This window comes from Nilaparvata lugens, chromosome 13, assembly GCF_014356525.2.
Source record: "Nilaparvata lugens isolate BPH chromosome 13, ASM1435652v1, whole genome shotgun sequence".
Classification (NCBI taxonomy): Eukaryota; Metazoa; Arthropoda; class Insecta; order Hemiptera; family Delphacidae; genus Nilaparvata; species Nilaparvata lugens.
In genome coordinates, this window is record NC_052516.1 from 152,647 (window position 1) to 169,244 (window position 16,598).

The following is a 16,598-nucleotide window of genomic DNA, read 5'->3' on the forward strand; positions in this document are numbered from 1 at the left end:
CAAGAAAAAGAAGAATGTTTTGAAAAAACAGTACTCCTCCCATACATCAAGGGCACCACAGACAGAATTGGAAGAGTATTAAAAACCCACAAAATCAAACCATTATTCAAACCCCACCTACTCATTTCCCAAATCTTAAAAAAACCCATCAACAGACTGGAGCTAGAAAACCAAGGAGTCTACAGTATCCCCTGCCTGAACTGTGACAAGCAATATGTAGGCCAAACAAATAGGAGAATCTCTGCTAGAATAGATGAACATAAATTAAGCATAAAAAATCAACAATCAACCTCAGCCCTATATAACCATGTGAAAAATACTGGTCATACAATAAATTTCGTGAATTCCAAACAAATAGCCAGCATTCGAGATTTTCAAGTCAGGATTGTGAGAGAGGCGTTGGAAATCGAAAAGCAAGGCTCTCTAAATAAAAGAGACGACAGCCTCAACGTGTCTCCCTTATGGAAGTTAATTTTGAATACCAAACGCCCAGTACCTGGTACAATGAAACCCGCTACAGCACCATTGTCACCAAAACAAGACAACTTTCCTGGAATTTCACTCACCCAACAGCGCCAGCACAAGCAAGTGGAGGGAGGGGGTAGGAGATATGCTCTTCGACCCAGAAAGAATACCTAGGACTCAGTGTGGATCTCGACGCCACCCTCAGAAGATGTCGTCTGCGATGGCGACGAAACGTCAGACTCAAGTAAGTCAAAACAAACGGATGTACCCGGTTAATTCTTTTACATATAATATATCCATCCGCGAAACACTCAAATGTAATATTATCAATCTCCACGGGGAGAAAGTGTTCCATCAAACTAAAGTGTTCGAGAAACTCCATTCAAAAAGGACGACGTTGTTGTGTGATTTGAGGTTTCTGTGCAAGTGTCGTGACAGTGATGTGCTCCCCACGTTTACCAAGTTATCATATCATACAAAAATTTCAAAACCAATAGTATCCTCCATAAAGCTAGTAGAGCATTACTAATTGAAAATATTTGTCGTGTTAGAAAACAACTCAGCACCATAGAATCAGAGCTAATTACGATCCACATAAACCTTAGCAACTTACTTCACCCCCTTATCTGGCAGCAACTTGACCAGTTGGTAAACTTTCGAAAAGAAACAGACCACCTCCTTAAAACTAAAAAACTTGAAAAGAAATTTGATAAATTACAATTTAAGAACAAAAAGACTAGGATAGTAACAACCAAAAACAGCAGTGAAAAGAATATTCATAATCTCTCAGACTACAAACTCTCTGAAGTTGAGGAAAATGTTTTACAAAAAGGTTTCAATTTTGCTATTGCCCCAAAAAATCTACCCCATGAACAAATAATATCTAGTATAGAGCCCAGCCTTGAAAAATTAGATCAACTTGAAGCAGAGGAAATAAGACAGGAAGTTTTCCACATTTTGAAAAAATCCAAACCTCCTCAACCAAACTTGGATAGAGCAGAGCTCTCTGCTTTGAAACACTTGTCCAGTAATCCCTCAATAGTCATTCTACCAGCCGACAAAGGTAACGCCACAGTAGTTATGAACAGGAGTGAATATGATGAAAAACTAGACAATATCCTCAAACATGCAGCCTACAAGCCTGTTCAAAGAGATCCCACCACCTACCTAGAAAAAATCACAAAATCAAAAATCAAAGCCTCAGACATAGATGTAGACAGCCAATTGAAATTAATTCCAAGAGAAAAATCCAGCAGATCCCCAAAAATCTATGGTCTTCCTAAAGTCCATAAGGAAAACACACCCTTGAGACCGATCGTCAGTGCAATTAACTCTCCCACTCAAAAATTAGAAAGATACTTAGCCGGCCTTATCCAGCCCATAATAGAAAAATCCCAGTCATATGTGAAGAATTCATACGATTTTATCAGCCAGGTGGAAAATATAACTCTCAACTCGGGGGATATACTAGCCAGCTTGGACGTTATCTCTCTATACCCCAACATCCCAGTCGACGAAGCCCTCTCCATCATGAAACAGAACAAACACTTCTCTAGATCAACAGTAGAGTTGACTAGCCACTGCTTGAAAAACACATATTTCATACACAAAAATCAATATTACAGGCAAATTGAAGGAGCACCAATGGGATCATCTCTCTCTCCAGCCATAGCAAACCTTTTCATGACACATTTTGAAGAAGAAGCCTTGAACAAAGCTTTTTTCAAACCGAGCATCTGGAAAAGATATGTTGATGATATTTTCATAATTTGGCCTCATGGTGAAGAAAAACTATTGGAATTTCTACAGCAGCTAAATGAAATACACCCCAAAATCCAATTCACACTAGAAATAGAAAAAGAGTCATCTTTACCCTTTTTAGACGTTCTATTGATGAGACAAACCGATGGAAGTTTGAACTATTCAGTATACAGAAAGCCCACCCACACTAACAGGTACTTACATTTCCAATCACATCACCACCCGGCTCAATCCTCCTCAGTTATAAACAGCTTAATCTTCAGATCTCTTCATCTCACCAATGAAAAAAGGAGAGAAGAAGAAATAAAGACAGTGACTAACATTCTCAAATCCAATGGCTACCCAACTACAATCATTCAAAAATCAATAGTAAAAAATCTGTCTCCACTTAAAAAAGGGAATCAACAAGAAAAAGAAGAATGTTTTGAAAAAACAGTACTCCTCCCATACATCAAGGGCACCACAGACAGAATTGGAAGAGTATTAAAAACCCACAAAATCAAACCATTATTCAAACCCCACCTACTCATTTCCCAAATCTTAAAAAAACCCATCAACAGACTGGAGCTAGAAAACCAAGGAGTCTACAGTATCCCCTGCCTGAACTGTGACAAGCAATATGTAGGCCAAACAAATAGGAGAATCTCTGCTAGAATAGATGAACATAAATTAAGCATAAAAAATCAACAATCAACCTCAGCCCTATATAACCATGTGAAAAATACTGGTCATACAATAAATTTCGTGAATTCCAAACAAATAGCCAGCATTCGAGATTTTCAAGTCAGGATTGTGAGAGAGGCGTTGGAAATCGAAAAGCAAGGCTCTCTAAATAAAAGAGACGACAGCCTCAACGTGTCTCCCTTATGGAAGTTAATTTTGAATACCAAACGCCCAGTACCTGGTACAATGAAACCCGCTACAGCACCATTGTCACCAAAACAAGACAACTTTCCTGGAATTTCACTCACCCAACAGCGCCAGCACAAGCAAGTGGAGGGAGGGGGTAGGAGATATGCTCTTCGACCCAGAAAGAATACCTAGGACTCAGTGTGGATCTCGACGCCACCCTCAGAAGATGTCGTCTGCGATGGCGACGAAACGTCAGACTCAAGTAAGTCAAAACAAACGGATGTACCCGGTTAATTCTTTTACATATAATATATCCATCCGCGAAACACTCAAATGTAATATTATCAATCTCCACGGGGAGAAAGTGTTCCATCAAACTAAAGTGTTCGAGAAACTCCATTCAAAAAGGACGACGTTGTTGTGTGATTTGAGGTTTCTGTGCAAGTGTCGTGACAGTGATGTGCTCCCCACGTTTACCAAGTTATCATATCATACAAAAAATTTCAAAACCAATAGTATCCTCCATAAAGCTAGTAGAGCATTACTAATTGAAAATATTTGTCGTGTTAGAAAACAACTCAGCACCATAGAATCAGAGCTAATTACGATCCACATAAACCTTAGCAACTTACTTCACCCCCTTATCTGGCAGCAACTTGACCAGTTGGTAAACTTTCGAAAAGAAACAGACCACCTCCTTAAAACTAAAAAACTTGAAAAGAAATTTGATAAATTACAATTTAAGAACAAAAAGACTAGGATAGTAACAACCAAAAACAGCAGTGAAAAGAATATTCATAATCTCTCAGACTACAAACTCTCTGAAGTTGAGGAAAATGTTTTACAAAAAGGTTTCAATTTTGCTATTGCCCCAAAAAATCTACCCCATGAACAAATAATATCTAGTATAGAGCCCAGCCTTGAAAAATTAGATCAACTTGAAGCAGAGGAAATAAGACAGGAAGTTTTCCACATTTTGAAAAAATCCAAACCTCCTCAACCAAACTTGGATAGAGCAGAGCTCTCTGCTTTGAAACACTTGTCCAGTAATCCCTCAATAGTCATTCTACCAGCCGACAAAGGTAACGCCACAGTAGTTATGAACAGGAGTGAATATGATGAAAAACTAGACAATATCCTCAAACATGCAGCCTACAAGCCTGTTCAAAGAGATCCCACCACCTACCTAGAAAAAATCACAAAATCAAAAATCAAAGCCTCAGACATAGATGTAGACAGCCAATTGAAATTAATTCCAAGAGAAAAATCCAGCAGATCCCCAAAAATCTATGGTCTTCCTAAAGTCCATAAGGAAAACACACCCTTGAGACCGATCGTCAGTGCAATTAACTCTCCCACTCAAAAATTAGAAAGATACTTAGCCGGCCTTATCCAGCCCATAATAGAAAAATCCCAGTCATATGTGAAGAATTCATACGATTTTATCAGCCAGGTGGAAAATATAACTCTCAACTCGGGGGATATACTAGCCAGCTTGGACGTTATCTCTCTATACCCCAACATCCCAGTCGACGAAGCCCTCTCCATCATGAAACAGAACAAACACTTCTCTAGATCAACAGTAGAGTTGACTAGCCACTGCTTGAAAAACACATATTTCATACACAAAAATCAATATTACAGGCAAATTGAAGGAGCACCAATGGGATCATCTCTCTCTCCAGCCATAGCAAACCTTTTCATGACACATTTTGAAGAAGAAGCCTTGAACAAAGCTTTTTTCAAACCGAGCATCTGGAAAAGATATGTTGATGATATTTTCATAATTTGGCCTCATGGTGAAGAAAAACTATTGGAATTTCTACAGCAGCTAAATGAAATACACCCCAAAATCCAATTCACACTAGAAATAGAAAAAGAGTCATCTTTACCCTTTTTAGACGTTCTATTGATGAGACAAACCGATGGAAGTTTGAACTATTCAGTATACAGAAAGCCCACCCACACTAACAGGTACTTACATTTCCAATCACATCACCACCCGGCTCAATCCTCCTCAGTTATAAACAGCTTAATCTTCAGATCTCTTCATCTCACCAATGAAAAAAGGAGAGAAGAAGAAATAAAGACAGTGACTAACATTCTCAAATCCAATGGCTACCCAACTACAATCATTCAAAAATCAATAGTAAAAAATCTGTCTCCACTTAAAAAAGGGAATCAACAAGAAAAAGAAGAATGTTTTGAAAAAACAGTACTGGTCATACAATAAATTTCGTGAATTCCAAACAAATAGCCAGCATTCGAGATTTTCAAGTCAGGATTGTGAGAGAGGCGTTGGAAATCGAAAAGCAAGGCTCTCTAAATAAAAGAGACGACAGCCTCAACGTGTCTCCCTTATGGAAGTTAATTTTGAATACCAAACGCCCAGTACCTGGTACAATGAAACCCGCTACAGCACCATTGTCACCAAAACAAGACAACTTTCCTGGAATTTCACTCACCCAACAGCGCCAGCACAAGCAAGTGGAGGGAGGGGGTAGGAGATATGCTCTTCGACCCAGAAAGAATACCTAGGACTCAGTGTGGATCTCGACGCCACCCTCAGAAGATGTCGTCTGCGATGGCGACGAAACGTCAGACTCAAGTAAGTCAAAACAAACGGATGTACCCGGTTAATTCTTTTACATATAATATATCCATCCGCGAAACACTCAAATGTAATATTATCAATCTCCACGGGGAGAAAGTGTTCCATCAAACTAAAGTGTTCGAGAAACTCCATTCAAAAAGGACGACGTTGTTGTGTGATTTGAGGTTTCTGTGCAAGTGTCGTGACAGTGATGTGCTCCCCACGTTTACCAAGTTATCATATCATACAAAAAATTTCAAAACCAATAGTATCCTCCATAAAGCTAGTAGAGCATTACTAATTGAAAATATTTGTCGTGTTAGAAAACAACTCAGCACCATAGAATCAGAGCTAATTACGATCCACATAAACCTTAGCAACTTACTTCACCCCCTTATCTGGCAGCAACTTGACCAGTTGGTAAACTTTCGAAAAGAAACAGACCACCTCCTTAAAACTAAAAAACTTGAAAAGAAATTTGATAAATTACAATTTAAGAACAAAAAGACTAGGATAGTAACAACCAAAAACAGCAGTGAAAAGAATATTCATAATCTCTCAGACTACAAACTCTCTGAAGTTGAGGAAAATGTTTTACAAAAAGGTTTCAATTTTGCTATTGCCCCAAAAAATCTACCCCATGAACAAATAATATCTAGTATAGAGCCCAGCCTTGAAAAATTAGATCAACTTGAAGCAGAGGAAATAAGACAGGAAGTTTTCCACATTTTGAAAAAATCCAAACCTCCTCAACCAAACTTGGATAGAGCAGAGCTCTCTGCTTTGAAACACTTGTCCAGTAATCCCTCAATAGTCATTCTACCAGCCGACAAAGGTAACGCCACAGTAGTTATGAACAGGAGTGAATATGATGAAAAACTAGACAATATCCTCAAACATGCAGCCTACAAGCCTGTTCAAAGAGATCCCACCACCTACCTAGAAAAAATCACAAAATCAAAAATCAAAGCCTCAGACATAGATGTAGACAGCCAATTGAAATTAATTCCAAGAGAAAAATCCAGCAGATCCCCAAAAATCTATGGTCTTCCTAAAGTCCATAAGGAAAACACACCCTTGAGACCGATCGTCAGTGCAATTAACTCTCCCACTCAAAAATTAGAAAGATACTTAGCCGGCCTTATCCAGCCCATAATAGAAAAATCCCAGTCATATGTGAAGAATTCATACGATTTTATCAGCCAGGTGGAAAATATAACTCTCAACTCGGGGGATATACTAGCCAGCTTGGACGTTATCTCTCTATACCCCAACATCCCAGTCGACGAAGCCCTCTCCATCATGAAACAGAACAAACACTTCTCTAGATCAACAGTAGAGTTGACTAGCCACTGCTTGAAAAACACATATTTCATACACAAAAATCAATATTACAGGCAAATTGAAGGAGCACCAATGGGATCATCTCTCTCTCCAGCCATAGCAAACCTTTTCATGACACATTTTGAAGAAGAAGCCTTGAACAAAGCTTTTTTCAAACCGAGCATCTGGAAAAGATATGTTGATGATATTTTCATAATTTGGCCTCATGGTGAAGAAAAACTATTGGAATTTCTACAGCAGCTAAATGAAATACACCCCAAAATCCAATTCACACTAGAAATAGAAAAAGAGTCATCTTTACCCTTTTTAGACGTTCTATTGATGAGACAAACCGATGGAAGTTTGAACTATTCAGTATACAGAAAGCCCACCCACACTAACAGGTACTTACATTTCCAATCACATCACCACCCGGCTCAATCCTCCTCAGTTATAAACAGCTTAATCTTCAGATCTCTTCATCTCACCAATGAAAAAAGGAGAGAAGAAGAAATAAAGACCCGTGGAGATTGATAATATTACATTTGAGTGTTTCGCGGATGGATATATTATATGTAAAAGAATTAACCGGGTACATCCGTTTGTTTTGACTTACTTGAGTCTGACGTTTCGTCGCCATCGCAGACGACATCTTCTGAGGGTGGCGTCGAGATCCACACTGAGTCCTAGGTATTCTTTCTGGGTCGAAGAGCATATCTCCTACCCCCTCCCTCCACTTGCTTGTGCTGGCGCTGTTGGGTGAGTGAAATTCCAGGAAAGTTGTCTTGTTTTGGTGACAATGGTGCTGTAGCGGGTTTCATTGTACCAGGTACTGGGCGTTTGGTATTCAAAATTAACTTCCATAAGGGAGACACGTTGAGGCTGTCGTCTCTTTTATTTAGAGAGCCTTGCTTTTCGATTTCCAACGCCTCTCTCACAATCCTGACTTGAAAATCTCGAATGCTGGCTATTTGTTTGGAATTCACGAAATTTATTGTATGACCAGTATTTTTCACATGGTTATATAGGGCTGAGGTTGATTGTTGATTTTTTATGCTTAATTTATGTTCATCTATTCTAGCAGAGATTCTCCTATTTGTTTGGCCTACATATTGCTTGTCACAGTTCAGGCAGGGGATACTGTAGACTCCTTGGTTTTCTAGCTCCAGTCTGTTGATGGGTTTTTTTAAGATTTGGGAAATGAGTAGGTGGGGTTTGAATAATGGTTTGATTTTGTGGGTTTTTAATACTCTTCCAATTCTGTCTGTGGTGCCCTTGATGTATGGGAGGAGTACTGTTTTTTCAAAATATTCTTCTTTTTCTTGTTGATTCCCTTTTTTAAGTGGAGACAGATTTTTTACTATTGATTTTTGAATGATTGTAGTTGGGTAGCCATTGGATTTGAGAATGTTAGTCACTGTCTTTATTTCTTCTTCTCTCCTTTTTTCATTGGTGAGATGAAGAGATCTGAAGATTAAGCTGTTTATAACTGAGGAGGATTGAGCCGGGTGGTGATGTGATTGGAAATGTAAGTACCTGTTAGTGTGGGTGGGCTTTCTGTATACTGAATAGTTCAAACTTCCATCGGTTTGTCTCATCAATAGAACGTCTAAAAAGGGTAAAGATGACTCTTTTTCTATTTCTAGTGTGAATTGGATTTTGGGGTGTATTTCATTTAGCTGCTGTAGAAATTCCAATAGTTTTTCTTCACCATGAGGCCAAATTATGAAAATATCATCAACATATCTTTTCCAGATGCTCGGTTTGAAAAAAGCTTTGTTCAAGGCTTCTTCTTCAAAATGTGTCATGAAAAGGTTTGCTATGGCTGGAGAGAGAGATGATCCCATTGGTGCTCCTTCAATTTGCCTGTAATATTGATTTTTGTGTATGAAATATGTGTTTTTCAAGCAGTGGCTAGTCAACTCTACTGTTGATCTAGAGAAGTGTTTGTTCTGTTTCATGATGGAGAGGGCTTCGTCGACTGGGATGTTGGGGTATAGAGAGATAACGTCCAAGCTGGCTAGTATATCCCCCGAGTTGAGAGTTATATTTTCCACCTGGCTGATAAAATCGTATGAATTCTTCACATATGACTGGGATTTTTCTATTATGGGCTGGATAAGGCCGGCTAAGTATCTTTCTAATTTTTGAGTGGGAGAGTTAATTGCACTGACGATCGGTCTCAAGGGTGTGTTTTCCTTATGGACTTTAGGAAGACCATAGATTTTTGGGGATCTGCTGGATTTTTCTCTTGGAATTAATTTCAATTGGCTGTCTACATCTATGTCTGAGGCTTTGATTTTTGATTTTGTGATTTTTTCTAGGTAGGTGGTGGGATCTCTTTGAACAGGCTTGTAGGCTGCATGTTTGAGGATATTGTCTAGTTTTTCATCATATTCACTCCTGTTCATAACTACTGTGGCGTTACCAAACAAATAGGAGAATCTCTGCTAGAATAGATGAACATAAATTAAGCATAAAAAATCAACAATCAACCTCAGCCCTATATAACCATGTGAAAAATACTGGTCATACAATAAATTTCGTGAATTCCAAACAAATAGCCAGCATTCGAGATTTTCAAGTCAGGATTGTGAGAGAGGCGTTGGAAATCGAAAAGCAAGGCTCTCTAAATAAAAGAGACGACAGCCTCAACGTGTCTCCCTTATGGAAGTTAATTTTGAATACCAAACGCCCAGTACCTGGTACAATGAAACCCGCTACAGCACCATTGTCACCAAAACAAGACAACTTTCCTGGAATTTCACTCACCCAACAGCGCCAGCACAAGCAAGTGGAGGGAGGGGGTAGGAGATATGCTCTTCGACCCAGAAAGAATACCTAGGACTCAGTGTGGATCTCGACGCCACCCTCAGAAGATGTCGTCTGCGATGGCGACGAAACGTCAGACTCAAGTAAGTCAAAACAAACGGATGTACCCGGTTAATTCTTTTACATATAATATATCCATCCGCGAAACACTCAAATGTAATATTATCAATCTCCACGGGGAGAAAGTGTTCCATCAAACTAAAGTGTTCGAGAAACTCCATTCAAAAAGGACGACGTTGTTGTGTGATTTGAGGTTTCTGTGCAAGTGTCGTGACAGTGATGTGCTCCCCACGTTTACCAAGTTATCATATCATACAAAAAATTTCAAAACCAATAGTATCCTCCATAAAGCTAGTAGAGCATTACTAATTGAAAATATTTGTCGTGTTAGAAAACAACTCAGCACCATAGAATCAGAGCTAATTACGATCCACATAAACCTTAGCAACTTACTTCACCCCCTTATCTGGCAGCAACTTGACCAGTTGGTAAACTTTCGAAAAGAAACAGACCACCTCCTTAAAACTAAAAATCTGGAAAAGATATGTTGATGATATTTTCATAATTTGGCCTCATGGTGAAGAAAAACTATTGGAATTTCTACAGCAGCTAAATGAAATACACCCCAAAATCCAATTCACACTAGAAATAGAAAAAGAGTCATCTTTACCCTTTTTAGACGTTCTATTGATGAGACAAACCGATGGAAGTTTGAACTATTCAGTATACAGAAAGCCCACCCACACTAACAGGTACTTACATTTCCAATCACATCACCACCCGGCTCAATCCTCCTCAGTTATAAACAGCTTAATCTTCAGATCTCTTCATCTCACCAATGAAAAAAGGAGAGAAGAAGAAATAAAGACAGTGACTAACATTCTCAAATCCAATGGCTACCCAACTACAATCATTCAAAAATCAATAGTAAAAAATCTGTCTCCACTTAAAAAAGGGAATCAACAAGAAAAAGAAGAATATTTTGAAAAAACAGTACTCCTCCCATACATCAAGGGCACCACAGACAGAATTGGAAGAGTATTAAAAACCCACAAAATCAAACCATTATTCAAACCCCACCTACTCATTTCCCAAATCTTAAAAAAACCCATCAACAGACTGGAGCTAGAAAACCAAGGAGTCTACAGTATCCCCTGCCTGAACTGTGACAAGCAATATGTAGGCCAAACAAATAGGAGAATCTCTGCTAGAATAGATGAACATAAATTAAGCATAAAAAATCAACAATCAACCTCAGCCCTATATAACCATGTGAAAAATACTGGTCATACAATAAATTTCGTGAATTCCAAACAAATAGCCAGCATTCGAGATTTTCAAGTCAGGATTGTGAGAGAGGCGTTGGAAATCGAAAAGCAAGGCTCTCTAAATAAAAGAGACGACAGCCTCAACGTGTCTCCCTTATGGAAGTTAATTTTGAATACCAAACGCCCAGTACCTGGTACAATGAAACCCGCTACAGCACCATTGTCACCAAAACAAGACAACTTTCCTGGAATTTCACTCACCCAACAGCGCCAGCACAAGCAAGTGGAGGGAGGGGGTAGGAGATATGCTCTTCGACCCAGAAAGAATACCTAGGACTCAGTGTGGATCTCGACGCCACCCTCAGAAGATGTCGTCTGCGATGGCGACGAAACGTCAGACTCAAGTAAGTCAAAACAAACGGATGTACCCGGTTAATTCTTTTACATATAATATATCCATCCGCGAAACACTCAAATGTAATATTATCAATCTCCACGGGGAGAAAGTGTTCCATCAAACTAAAGTGTTCGAGAAACTCCATTCAAAAAGGACGACGTTGTTGTGTGATTTGAGGTTTCTGTGCAAGTGTCGTGACAGTGATGTGCTCCCCACGTTTACCAAGTTATCATATCATACAAAAAATTTCAAAACCAATAGTATCCTCCATAAAGCTAGTAGAGCATTACTAATTGAAAATATTTGTCGTGTTAGAAAACAACTCAGCACCATAGAATCAGAGCTAATTACGATCCACATAAACCTTAGCAACTTACTTCACCCCCTTATCTGGCAGCAACTTGACCAGTTGGTAAACTTTCGAAAAGAAACAGACCACCTCCTTAAAACTAAAAAACTTGAAAAGAAATTTGATAAATTACAATTTAAGAACAAAAAGACTAGGATAGTAACAACCAAAAACAGCAGTGAAAAGAATATTCATAATCTCTCAGACTACAAACTCTCTGAAGTTGAGGAAAATGTTTTACAAAAAGGTTTCAATTTTGCTATTGCCCCAAAAAATCTACCCCATGAACAAATAATATCTAGTATAGAGCCCAGCCTTGAAAAATTAGATCAACTTGAAGCAGAGGAAATAAGACAGGAAGTTTTCCACATTTTGAAAAAATCCAAACCTCCTCAACCAAACTTGGATAGAGCAGAGCTCTCTGCTTTGAAACACTTGTCCAGTAATCCCTCAATAGTCATTCTACCAGCCGACAAAGGTAACGCCACAGTAGTTATGAACAGGAGTGAATATGATGAAAAACTAGACAATATCCTCAAACATGCAGCCTACAAGCCTGTTCAAAGAGATCCCACCACCTACCTAGAAAAAATCACAAAATCAAAAATCAAAGCCTCAGACATAGATGTAGACAGCCAATTGAAATTAATTCCAAGAGAAAAATCCAGCAGATCCAAGAGTCATCTTTACCCTTTTTAGACGTTCTATTGATGAGACAAACCGATGGAAGTTTGAACTATTCAGTATACAGAAAGCCCACCCACACTAACAGGTACTTACATTTCCAATCACATCACCACCCGGCTCAATCCTCCTCAGTTATAAACAGCTTAATCTTCAGATCTCTTCATCTCACCAATGAAAAAAGGAGAGAAGAAGAAATAAAGACAGTGACTAACATTCTCAAATCCAATGGCTACCCAACTACAATCATTCAAAAATCAATAGTAAAAAATCTGTCTCCACTTAAAAAAGGGAATCAACAAGAAAAAGAAGAATATTTTGAAAAAACAGTACTCCTCCCATACATCAAGGGCACCACAGACAGAATTGGAAGAGTATTAAAAACCCACAAAATCAAACCATTATTCAAACCCCACCTACTCATTTCCCAAATCTTAAAAAAACCCATCAACAGACTGGAGCTAGAAAACCAAGGAGTCTACAGTATCCCCTGCCTGAACTGTGACAAGCAATATGTAGGCCAAACAAATAGGAGAATCTCTGCTAGAATAGATGAACATAAATTAAGCATAAAAAATCAACAATCAACCTCAGCCCTATATAACCATGTGAAAAATACTGGTCATACAATAAATTTCGTGAATTCCAAACAAATAGCCAGCATTCGAGATTTTCAAGTCAGGATTGTGAGAGAGGCGTTGGAAATCGAAAAGCAAGGCTCTCTAAATAAAAGAGACGACAGCCTCAACGTGTCTCCCTTATGGAAGTTAATTTTGAATACCAAACGCCCAGTACCTGGTACAATGAAACCCGCTACAGCACCATTGTCACCAAAACAAGACAACTTTCCTGGAATTTCACTCACCCAACAGCGCCAGCACAAGCAAGTGGAGGGAGGGGGTAGGAGATATGCTCTTCGACCCAGAAAGAATACCTAGGACTCAGTGTGGATCTCGACGCCACCCTCAGAAGATGTCGTCTGCGATGGCGACGAAACGTCAGACTCAAGTAAGTCAAAACAAACGGATGTACCCGGTTAATTCTTTTACATATAATATATCCATCCGCGAAACACTCAAATGTAATATTATCAATCTCCACGGGGAGAAAGTGTTCCATCAAACTAAAGTGTTCGAGAAACTCCATTCAAAAAGGACGACGTTGTTGTGTGATTTGAGGTTTCTGTGCAAGTGTCGTGACAGTGATGTGCTCCCCACGTTTACCAAGTTATCATATCATACAAAAAATTTCAAAACCAATAGTATCCTCCATAAAGCTAGTAGAGCATTACTAATTGAAAATATTTGTCGTGTTAGAAAACAACTCAGCACCATAGAATCAGAGCTAATTACGATCCACATAAACCTTAGCAACTTACTTCACCCCCTTATCTGGCAGCAACTTGACCAGTTGGTAAACTTTCGAAAAGAAACAGACCACCTCCTTAAAACTAAAAAACTTGAAAAGAAATTTGATAAATTACAATTTAAGAACAAAAAGACTAGGATAGTAACAACCAAAAACAGCAGTGAAAAGAATATTCATAATCTCTCAGACTACAAACTCTCTGAAGTTGAGGAAAATGTTTTACAAAAAGGTTTCAATTTTGCTATTGCCCCAAAAAATCTACCCCATGAACAAATAATATCTAGTATAGAGCCCAGCCTTGAAAAATTAGATCAACTTGAAGCAGAGGAAATAAGACAGGAAGTTTTCCACATTTTGAAAAAATCCAAACCTCCTCAACCAAACTTGGATAGAGCAGAGCTCTCTGCTTTGAAACACTTGTCCAGTAATCCCTCAATAGTCATTCTACCAGCCGACAAAGGTAACGCCACAGTAGTTATGAACAGGAGTGAATATGATGAAAAACTAGACAATATCCTCAAACATGCAGCCTACAAGCCTGTTCAAAGAGATCCCACCACCTACCTAGAAAAAATCACAAAATCAAAAATCAAAGCCTCAGACATAGATGTAGACAGCCAATTGAAATTAATTCCAAGAGAAAAATCCAGCAGATCCCCAAAAATCTATGGTCTTCCTAAAGTCCATAAGGAAAACACACCCTTGAGACCGATCGTCAGTGCAATTAACTCTCCCACTCAAAAATTAGAAAGATACTTAGCCGGCCTTATCCAGCCCATAATAGAAAAATCCCAGTCATATGTGAAGAATTCATACGATTTTATCAGCCAGGTGGAAAATATAACTCTCAACTCGGGGGATATACTAGCCAGCTTGGACGTTATCTCTCTATACCCCAACATCCCAGTCGACGAAGCCCTCTCCATCATGAAACAGAACAAACACTTCTCTAGATCAACAGTAGAGTTGACTAGCCACTGCTTGAAAAACACATATTTCATACACAAAAATCAATATTACAGGCAAATTGAAGGAGCACCAATGGGATCATCTCTCTCTCCAGCCATAGCAAACCTTTTCATGACACATTTTGAAGAAGAAGCCTTGAACAAAGCTTTTTTCAAACCGAGCATCTGGAAAAGATATGTTGATGATATTTTCATAATTTGGCCTCATGGTGAAGAAAAACTATTGGAATTTCTACAGCAGCTAAATGAAATACACCCCAAAATCCAATTCACACTAGAAATAGAAAAAGAGTCATCTTTACCCTTTTTAGACGTTCTATTGATGAGACAAACCGATGGAAGTTTGAACTATTCAGTATACAGAAAGCCCACCCACACTAACAGGTACTTACATTTCCAATCACATCACCACCCGGCTCAATCCTCCTCAGTTATAAACAGCTTAATCTTCAGATCTCTTCATCTCACCAATGAAAAAAGGAGAGAAGAAGAAATAAAGACAGTGACTAACATTCTCAAATCCAATGGCTACCCAACTACAATCATTCAAAAATCAATAGTAAAAAATCTGTCTCCACTTAAAAAAGGGAATCAACAAGAAAAAGAAGAATATTTTGAAAAAACAGTACTCCTCCCATACATCAAGGGCACCACAGACAGAATTGGAAGAGTATTAAAAACCCACAAAATCAAACCATTATTCAAACCCCACCTACTCATTTCCCAAATCTTAAAAAAACCCATCAACAGACTGGAGCTAGAAAACCAAGGAGTCTACAGTATCCCCTGCCTGAACTGTGACAAGCAATATGTAGGCCAAACAAATAGGAGAATCTCTGCTAGAATAGATGAACATAAATTAAGCATAAAAAATCAACAATCAACCTCAGCCCTATATAACCATGTGAAAAATACTGGTCATACAATAAATTTCGTGAATTCCAAACAAATAGCCAGCATTCGAGATTTTCAAGTCAGGATTGTGAGAGAGGCGTTGGAAATCGAAAAGCAAGGCTCTCTAAATAAAAGAGACGACAGCCTCAACGTGTCTCCCTTATGGAAGTTAATTTTGAATACCAAACGCCCAGTACCTGGTACAATGAAACCCGCTACAGCACCATTGTCACCAAAACAAGACAACTTTCCTGGAATTTCACTCACCCAACAGCGCCAGCACAAGCAAGTGGAGGGAGGGGGTAGGAGATATGCTCTTCGACCCAGAAAGAATACCTAGGACTCAGTGTGGATCTCGACGCCACCCTCAGAAGATGTCGTCTGCGATGGCGACGAAACGTCAGACTCAAGTAAGTCAAAACAAACGGATGTACCCGGTTAATTCTTTTACATATAATATATCCATCCGCGAAACACTCAAATGTAATATTATCAATCTCCACGGGGAGAAAGTGTTCCATCAAACTAAAGTGTTCGAGAAACTCCATTCAAAAAGGACGACGTTGTTGTGTGATTTGAGGTTTCTGTGCAAGTGTCGTGACAGTGATGTGCTCCCCACGTTTACCAAGTTATCATATCATACAAAAAATTTCAAAACCAATAGTATCCTCCATAAAGCTAGTAGAGCATTACTAATTGAAAATATTTGTCGTGTTAGAAAACAACTCAGCACCATAGAATCAGAGCTAATTACGATCCACATAAACCTTAGCAACTTACTTCACCCCCTTATCTGGCAGCAACTTGACCAGTTGGTAAACTTTCGAAAAGAAACAGACCACCT